The 9,992-nt window shown below is 51.8% G+C and overlaps 1 pseudogene; it reads right to left on the reverse strand.

Moving 5' to 3' along the window:
- Positions 1 to 3,106: 3,106 nt before the first annotated feature.
- LOC101572143 lies at positions 3,107 to 8,660 on the reverse strand (annotated as a pseudogene).
- Between the last annotated feature and the right edge of the window lie 1,332 nt (positions 8,661 to 9,992).

Raw genomic sequence — 9,992 nt, forward strand, 5'->3', positions numbered from 1 at the left:
GCTTAGTCCACTGAGACATTGAACTGCTCCTCAAACACATTATGTTATTGCAGATTCAGTGCTGCACTGAAGGGATTCGTTTCTTATTTTTACTTACTTTTGCTTTCCTTCTGTGTCTTTTCTTGACAGAGTCTTACTATACAGTTTAGGCTACATTTGTGCTGCCTTTGTAGCCCAGACTGATCTAGAACTCACCATGACCCTCCAGCATCAGCCTCAGGAATGCTGCCACTGCAGGCACGCAGCACTTCCCCTGGCCAGGGTTTCATTTTATAAAGAAAATCAGTGTGCAACTAATGTCCCAGAGGCTTTCATATTCCTTATTTCTACGCTTGCAAACAAGGTTTACTCTCCTAAAGAGCACTTTACAGTTCTCCACTGAAGTTGTTCATTCTCACAGAAATGGAGAAGTTCAAATTCTGGTTGATCTTCATGAGTTTTCACTCTTAACAAAGGAGAGCTGCTCCGTAGATGAGAACACGAGGCAGGGAGCACATTGCGCAGTGGAGGTCTCTTGTCTCGAGCCGGAGGAAGACGCACTTCTCTCCAGATCTTTTCCTGTGAACTGTGGAGAATGTCTTTATCAGTTTCCTTATCTCGAAAGAGAACATATTTTTATAAAGAAGAAAGAAAGCTTTCTGCTCCACAGCTGTGTGAGGTGTGGTCCGCATGGTGAGGACACATCTCTGTAACTCACTATTCCTGCATCTACATTTGGAACTGGAGCCAGCGAGGTAAGGGGTTTGCAAAGCAGTACGTAAAAGAGAGGAAAAGACAAAAATGGTATCTGCATGCATGTTGGGATTCGTTGCTTCAATCACCTAGATTGTGGCATTATTTTACACTGTAGATGTACAGAACACACCAAGTTCTATACTTCACATACGTGAAAGTTGACTGATTAGATGGTAATAAATCTCTTGAAGAAGCTGCAGAAAGACTTAGTTGAATTTCAGGATATCAGATGGAACTGTTCTTTAGCTCTCTTCATTTAATAATGAAATATTTCAATATTATATTAAGTGTTTATATCAAAAGAGAGGCTGGACTTTTCCTACAGTGAGATAGAGAGCTTTTTCTTGCGGTGTACTCAAGGTATTAATTTTTGATCATATTATAGAGTTTCAAGTTCTGTCCAAATTAGTGCCTGACATGCACACATACAATTGTATCTATTTGAACGCAAGCCATAACGGGTGTCACTTTGTGGTTGCGGCAGTCCCCCTTCTGCGTACGCAGATCTTCCCCAGGTACTTTCCTCCTGAGCCCTAGCACACCTGCTATGTCGGACTCACCTTCCTCTCTCTGTTCTGAGCATTGGTATCACGTGCACACTCAGTCACAGGCTCCCTGCTTCACTGATGACTCAGGTACCTCCTTTGCAGCCTGCTCCACATGTTGGAAGAAGGGCCTCTCAAGTTGCACAAAGCACAGACAAACATCCACAGCTGCAGAGGTGAGTCAGAAGCAAAAAGTGTCTTCAGAACTTTTTTTACCACCTGGGTCCAAGTAGCCCATCCTAGTCCTGATTTCCTTTGTCAACGTATGCTGTTGAAGTTGGAGTTTCACCAACACTGTTTCTAATATGTTTGAACATTTGCTGCTCTCAAAGATGTTTGTGTACCAATAAAAAGACAGGAAGATGGCAGATCAAAGGTCAGGAGCATAGCACGGCCTCTCTAGGACCAGGAAGCTGGACAGCTGGAGGACACTGACTTAGGGAAGTGACAAGGAAGAATAGCCATGGGAATCGAGACAGAAATAAAAGACAAGTACAAATCATGGAGAAGCTGGAAAAAGTGAGTACAATTAGAGGAAAGAAGAAATCATTCTTAATGCTAACCCCAACTCCCGAGAAGGCATCCTGGTTTTGGAAGCACAAGGTTAATCTGAACAGATGTGACAGTCTCAGGGGGAAACACCTGTCTGAACTGGTGATACTGCCCCCGAGACAATCCTCTGGTTATTGTCAACTGCAAAACAAGAGTTTGGTTCAACTCTGAAAGTTACTGCTTTCTCGAGATTATTAAAGGTATAGAAGAAATCCATTGCGACCTCTATTGTATTTGGGATTGGTTAATCATAATGGATTTGTGGGAGAGGCTAATGGCTTAGGCCTAAATATTACAGGTATGAAACTTCATAGTGTAAGTACATTCAGGGTTTCTGGGTCATCCTTTCAAAGGTGCTTGGTGCAAGAGAACCAGTATGGGCAGACACACTCCCAGAGTAGTTTAAACAGGGGTAAGCTCCATTCTGGCTGGATTTGGTGGTCTGTGTCTCTGGTCCAAAGCCAGGCTATCCGTATGGGATATTGTAAGAGGGTTGTATCTAAAAGTGCTAGCAGTGAATTCTGAAAACTGAATGATCCCACCCCTTTCTCTCTAAAATAGCATGAATCTTCAAGACCTGTTTGTTTTATCCGTAATCCAAGGAGCTCAAGGACATGTTACAGCTTGGACAGTTACAGCCTACTGGGTGGATGCACAGAGAAAGCCCCCAAGGAGGTGGGGGGTCTCAATAGGCCACAGACCACAAGTCTAGGTGAAGATAGTGGTTGCATGGGGGGCTCAGAGGGCCACAAACATTGACAGGTGCTGCAATGAAGACAGCCATAAAAGTGGACAGTGATGGCCATTGTCCCGTAGGAAATGCAGGGCAGGACTCTACATAGTCATGCAAAAGAAGGGCTTCCAACGCCTAGAAAAGCTGTCAGGAAATCATTTTGGTGTTACTTCTTTTCATGCTGGAAGCCTGTTTTTGCACATTTTTTCCATAACTTGAACCAACTCCGGGTTTTCAGTCAAAAGGCTGGCACCTCTTTCCTACACACTGGGGAATGCTGTAATTACACGCAAGGATATTGTCACCTGATGGTGGAGCAGGGCATGAAGGGTGCAGAGTGAGACCCTAACATTGCCTGTGAGGCGCAGCCTCATCTATGCAGCTGCAAAGAGAGCCTGCAGGGAGGCAGAGGGAAGCACTGTGGTTCCCTGGGGAAAGATCTCTGTGTGACAGCTGCTGAGTCCCGATGGGGGTACCAGGATGGCCTCTGGGTCATTTGCTAAATAGAAGTCCAGCTCTGCATCACGACTTCTTCTGTAACCCTCTGAGATCTTTGGGTTTGTGTTCAGGCTCCACCACTCTGAGCAGTGTCTGTCATCTGCTGTCTTTAATTCCTGGTGGCATCTTGAGTCCTCCTTTGGCTGTGTTGAGCCTCAAATAACAGGATCCCAAGGACCAAGAGGACCAGACCAGCCAGGACAATCCAGATGATATTCTCCACAGTATAATCCTGGGCATGTGGGGCTGGAGTGGAAACAGAGAGATCACAGAGGTCAGGGCAGATGGCAGGCATTCTAGGGTCCCTTCTGTCCACCCAGCCAACTGACTGCCATGGACAGGATTGGGCCTTCTGTGTCCAGTCCCATAATGCAGAATTCTCCTCCCCCATCTTGGGCTCTGAGTGGTTCTCTTATGGTCAGATTGCATCAGCATCTCCTGAGCACCAAGTACATGGAACAGGAGCTGCAATGTTGAAGAGACCTGAGCTGTGCCTGAGCCCCACATCCTGTTTCCTCCTCCCGAGCTAACTCTGTGCAGTCCTGAGTGAGCCCTCTCACTGCTATGGTGAGTTCCTTCAGGTTCTCACGGGATTGTTCAGGCTCCCCATATTCCATGAATTCAAACCTTGTGTCTGACACACTTATGAGCAAACGGTATGTGACCTACCAGAGATTGGGATGTGTGAGAGTGAGGCTTTCTGAGTTCAGAAATAACTGAGTCCTTGGACGCTCTCTGCTCTGTGAGGGCCACAGAGGGTGCGAGCTGACTGTGGTAGAGTGGGGCTTCCCTGCTCCTCCAGTGCAGGAGCCAGGGGCCAGTGCTCCTGAACATTCAGTCTGTTCTCTCTCCAAAGGGTGTCTCCTTCATGCCTGGACCTCAGTCACCTCCACTCCTATGACCCAGGGCAGTGGTCACTGAGTGCTTAGGGCCCAGGAATTCATCAGTCTCCCTAATATCTCTTCCCTGATCCCCTGGAGACTTCCTTGACCCTGCCCTGAAAGTTGCAAACAGCCCTTACGTGCTGACTCCTGTGTGTCAGGAAAGCATCTTCTCCACCCATGTAACACAACTTGTTATGGAGGCAGTGGGACAGCAGAGGAGTTGGCTATCAAGCAAGAGCACCAGGGGTGAGAGCTGGACTCTGTCCTGCTCCTCAGTCCAGCACGACTTCTCTGCCATCACCTATGTCTCCCTATGTCCCCCTCTTTGCTCAGGTCCTGGGAGACTTCTCATGGGAGCTCAGGGAGGGAGCTGCAGGCTGCACTAGCCTCCCCACAGGAGTTCCCTGTGGACCTCCTCTCCCCTTTACTGTTGTTCTGGGGTCTCAGCCCCATGTGAGGAAAGGACACAGAGCCCACCTTGTGGGCTCACAGGGACAGAAACAGAGAACCTCCCTGGGACATGGAGTCATGAGGAGGACCTGAGCAGCGCAATGCTGGGGGAATCCTAGGCCCCAGGTAACACACAAGGAAGGGGCAGGGTGGGGCTGAGCCAGGGAGTTTGACATCCAGCCTCCTTCTCCCCACCATCTGGGCTCCCTGTGCTACAGGGAAAGAATCTGAGAGCTGCTACTCTGCCTGGCACTGTCCCCGCTGTCACCATCACTACACAGAGTGACAGGACCCCTGCAGTGTGGGGTCTTGGAGGCTTCCCTGGGAGGCCACCTCTCCAGGGCTCAAAGGGAAGTCAGCACCAGAGGAACTTGAAGGACAGGGCCAGGGCTCCCCTTTATACCCAGAGAAATTGGGGCCCACACAGGAGGGACTGATCTAAGTGCCTATCTCAAAAAGAGGTTGCAGCGGATCTACAACTCAGACCCTGCCCTGGCCCCACACAGCAGCGCCCTCACTCACCATCCTGGTATCCAGGACCTGGAGGGAGGGACTGATCCTCAGGGTCTCCTAGGAAAGAAGGGGAGGGGAGGGGCTGGGCGCCTGGACTCCTACTTCAGCTGCTGTTCCTCCCCACGCTGGACTGCAACATTTCCCTCAGCTCTGACCTCATCACCTGCAGCCCCCATGCTGAGCCCTAGGGAACCCAGCTCCTTTCCAACTTCTCTATTCCTGGACACCAACAGAGCCTAGGCTAGACAGGCTGAGCTGAGCTTCTCCAGGAAAGCTGGACACAAGGTGCCAGGACAGAGCTCATGATTCTCCCGCTGTGGAGCTGGGTGTTGAGTGTTGGGTTGAGGTCCCCCTAAGGATGAGAACCTGAGGGTGTGTGAGGCCTGCACATAGCCTCCGCCCCCTCCTCTCCCTGTGCTGTACTTTCTCCCACTGTGCACATGCTAGACAGGAACAATGTGTATCAAACACAGTAGAGAGAGGCCACTCTTCCTGGTTCTCCCAGAGCTCCTCACACACACTCAGCCCAGGGCTGCCCAGGGAGAGATTAGGGGGACCTTGAGCTCAGTCATGCTGGGATTACAGGCAGCACACCTGACACTGTGAGCTCCAGGGTCATGCTGGGCTGTGACAGCAGGTATGGAGAGGAGTTCCAAGAGCCATAACACCTGTAGGTCCCTGTGAGGGCTGAGCTCGCAGCTCCCATGGAGAGTTCTGCCTGGGACTGCTGACCTCGGGACTCTGATATCAGATGCAGGGGGGCGGGATTGCGTGTCCCCTCCTTGGACAGAAAGTGTCCATCGGGCTCTGTGACTGACACAGCAGGGTCACATCCTCTCCTGAGGACACCATGCGTCTTGGCTTTGCAGAGAGGTAAGGTGTGGCAGGGAGCTGACCTGGAGAGGAGGGTAGTCAGGGGCAGCCCTAATGTGTCCTGAGCTGAGACCTCAGCAGGGCTGTCTCTGAGAACCATTCATATCTGTATTTTTCTCTGATTCTGCCCCTCCATCTCTTCCTGTCTCCCTCCCTGTCTGACATCCTGCCCTCACACTAGCCATCGCCTGCTGGACAGGCTGTGTCCACCGTAGCATCTGTAGCGGCCCCTGCATGAGTGGCTCCCAGGGCCCAGGGTGAAGTTGGCCTGTGAGAGCCCAGCCTGGGGCTGCAGGGCAGGGCGCTGGGGCAGATCACCTGCCCCCTCCTTGGACAGAACGAATCTCTCATAGTGAAGGTCAGAGCGACACTGGAGGGTCAGGTTGTGTCCGGGGGCCAGGACATGGCCCTGCTGTGTCAACAAGGTGGGCTTCCTGGACAGCCCTGCAGGGAGGAAGAGCCAGGCTAAGAGGCGGTTGCCTGCCATGCCCCTGCTCTCCTGTGGTTCAGGGTGGGTCTCCCTGACAACCACAATGAGGTCTCTAGGTCTCTGGCTGTCCTTACCGACCACCTCCTGGGGATCCTCTATAGTTGGGTCCCGTCAGTTATTTAGGATTTCCAGCATGACGGGGTCAAATAAAGGACTCCTCACCTGAGAAGAGAAGCTCCAGGGCATCACTTGGCTCTGACCACACTTGGGGGTTTTGCCTGTAACAGCCGTAGCACCTAAATGTCCACTTGTGCATGGGGGTCACAGGGCCCACACTGAAAAAGGCTTGGAAGCTGTCACTGGTGCTTTGCTGTGATTTCAGTGTCCAGGAGAGATTGTTTCCTCCTTCCTGAGTCAGAATGAAGCTGTCAAATCCTAGATCTGACCCACACTGGAGGGTGACATTCCCTCCTGAGGTCACCACAGGGCTGGGCAGGGCTGAGAGACTGGGTTTGAGGTAGAGTCCTAGGAGAAAAGGAGGCAGTGTGAGTCACAGCTCCCACACTGTTCCCAGGGCTGGACTGCGAGAGGGCCAACCCTGAGAGCAGACACCTGCCTGAAGACAGAGCCTGTAACTGGAAAACATAGTCTCTCACCTGTCACAACCAGCTCCAGGGGCTCACTGTGCTCTGACCAGCCAGCAGGGCTGCTATAGTAACAGCGATACCGACCTGCATCATCCTCTGTCATGGATGGGATGGAGAAGTTGGCCTTGTTCCCGGGCTCAGGAGAGGCCCATGTGGCTGAGAGGGCTGGGCTGCCCTCTCTGTACAGATGGAACTCCTGGGCCTCCAGAGTCCCCTCACACCACAGGGTCACAGGACTCCTCCATGGAATCACAGAGTCTGGCAGAGCCTGGAGCTTGGGTTTTGGGGTGGTCCCTGCAGGAAGCAGGTGAACAGGGTTGGTGTGTCCTGACTGTGCTCTGTGAGTCCTGCATGGAGCTGAAATTAAGGCTGACCTGGGAGGAGCAGAAGACCCCCGAGGAGCTGCCTGCAGACACAGCTCCCTCTGGACGCTCTCACTTGTACTTTCCCATCCCACCCTGTTCCCATGTCTCTGGCTGCACTGTCCCCCACAAGGTCAACGTGTTCAGTATCCTTTAGCCCCTCACCCATCTCACCACCAGGCCCTGCCAAAGTGTCTTATTCAGGTCCTCAGTCAGGAAAGAAAATAGCTGGGGCTTGCTCACCTGAAAGCAAGAGCTGCAGGGGCTCACTGGGCTCCGACCACAGCTGGGGTGCGCTCCAGTAGTAGCCATAGCATCGGAACGTCCACGTCTCTCTTGGGTTCACAGGGCCCAAGGGGAAGAGGGCCTGGAAACGCCCTTTGGGGTCTTCCTGGGATTTCAACGGCCAGCATTGCTTGTCTCCTCCTTCCTTTGTCAGAATGAATCTGTCAAATCTGAGCTCTGACCTACACTGGAGGGTGACATTCTTTCCTGAGGTTACTACAGTCTTGGGCAGGGTGGAGAGGATGGGTTTGCTGTAGACTCCTAGGAGAGAAGGGCACAGCATGTGAAAGGGACTCATGCCTCCCACGCTGTCCTCAGGACTGGTCTGTGAGAGGAGAACACCCCTGAAAGTAGAGCCTTTCCTCAGGGCAGAGCCTGGGTCTGTGATCCCTTGTGTCCTCTCACCTGTCACCACCAGCTCCAGGGGATCACTGCGTACTGACCAGCCAGCAGGGGTTCGGCAGTAACAGTGATGTTTCCCTGCATGCTGCTCTGTCACGGATGGGATGGAGAACATGGCCATGTCCCTGAGTTCCAGTGATGTTCGTCTTTCCCAGGGCACTTGGCTTCCCTCTTTATACAGACCATATTCCAGGGCACCCAGCATCCCTTTACACCAGAGGGTCACAGGTGCCCCCCATTGCACCACAGATCCTGGTTCAGCCCAGATCCTCAGGTTTTGGGTGGTCCCTGCAAGGAAATCCCACGTGGGTCCCAGGAACTTCCTCCTTACTCAGATTCCAGCTCTCAACCTCAGGAGCCTCCAGGACTCCCAGCACCAGCCGCACCTGCTGCGCTCCACCCCCACTGCCCAGGGATGAGAGGGACCACACCAGTGGGGAACACACTCACCTCCACGCACGGTGGTCCTGGGGCTCAGACTCAGCCCTGGAAGAGAGTTCTCCGTGAGGGCCTTGCCCTGGAGCCTTGTTAGGTCCTCTGCTGCCCGGAGCCTCCCGAGTCTCTGGTCCTTGGAGGGCCAGCACCTGCCTAGGGCTCATGCTAGGGGTTCCTACCCATGCTCAGTTCTCACCAATGCACAGCAGGGCCCTGAGTGCGGCGGTCATGTGTCCACTGCCCCTTCTGCATAGATGATACCACATTGCCGGCCACACAGTTTTACAGCTGGGGATTGCCTTCTGCCCTTCATGGGGTGGTCACACTAGGAGCCCCACAGGAAGCGGAACTGACATGCGCAGTCACCCAGGCTGCTTCATCCCAGGGCTGAACCTGGCTGGGCTCCAGGCTGATGTGGAGTTCCCCTTCCCTCCGAGAGCTCCTGACTGATCCTCACTTCTGACTGGGGGACACAGCAGCCAACAGACCTAAAGCCCTACCTAGCTCGCCTCTTCCAGGGCAAAGTTACCCTGCGTCAGTCCTTCTTCTCACAACCTCCCATGGTTCTCCTCCCTCCCTTAACCCAGTCCATCTGCGCAGCATGGTGGTCTTTACCACGGTCGTCCTCCCCCAGCCCTGGGGATACTCCGCGGAAGTCGTAGTACTTTGGATGAGAGCAGAGTGATGCTGAGCCCCGACTGGAGAAACCTCCCAGAATGTCAGGGCAGAGGAGCTCCATCCACAACACCGAACAGAGAGCAGGGCATCGGAGAAACTCAGGCGGTTAGAGAAGAGTAAGGCAGGGATTTTACCGGAAAAAAGAAATGAGTTGTAGTAACATGATTGAAAATCAACTTTTCTCATTACTGTGTGTTTCTCAATGCAATTAAGAAAATAAATAAATAAAAGAAAATCAACTTTCGCAATTGTGACCTTGCTGCATTTGCATTTTTGTACTTTCTTGGAGTCCCTTGCTACATTGTTCAATTGAAATCTTTCACATTTTTAGCAAATTTGAAGCATTTAAATTACTGAATATAAAACTTCTTCTGCTATTTCCATTACTCTACTATATTTTTACATGTGTTAATTTAGCTATTATATTGAACTTCGCAGCCAACCTAAGAAAGTGCTCTACCACTGAGCTTGATCCAGAACCCTTTCCAAATGGTATATTAATTCAGGGTTTTTCTTCTTTCTTTTCTTCTTTCTTCTTCTTTGCCTTCGCCTTCTTCTCCTTCTCCTCCTTTTCCTTCTTCTTCTTCTTGTAGAGTCTGCCATGTCTACACAGTCTCACTATGTAGATCATAGTGATTCTCCTGCTTTCAACCTCCCAAGCACCGGGAATACAGGAAGTGCCACCACGCCCAGTCTCAATCACCATCTCAGCGCACCCCAGGGGTGGGGCCAGAAGGGCACGCCAGACATTGAGCCCCAACCGCTGTGCTCTGCTGAGTATCTGGCCACCCCTGATTCAGGCTTTTTCTAAGATGCCCTGCATGACAGGGCCTCCACCCCTCTCCCAAGTCTTTTGTAGATTTTTACTTTGTGGCTGTGAGGTTTACAGAAGACAGCTACAGTGTACATGGTCCATTCTCCTCTCATAAATTCACTTTTATGGCAAGTTTGTCTCTTGTAGCTGACATAC

This window comes from Octodon degus, unplaced genomic scaffold, assembly GCF_000260255.1.
Source record: "Octodon degus isolate 3935 unplaced genomic scaffold, OctDeg1.0 scaffold00320, whole genome shotgun sequence".
Lineage (NCBI taxonomy): Eukaryota > Metazoa > Chordata > Mammalia > Rodentia > Octodontidae > Octodon > Octodon degus.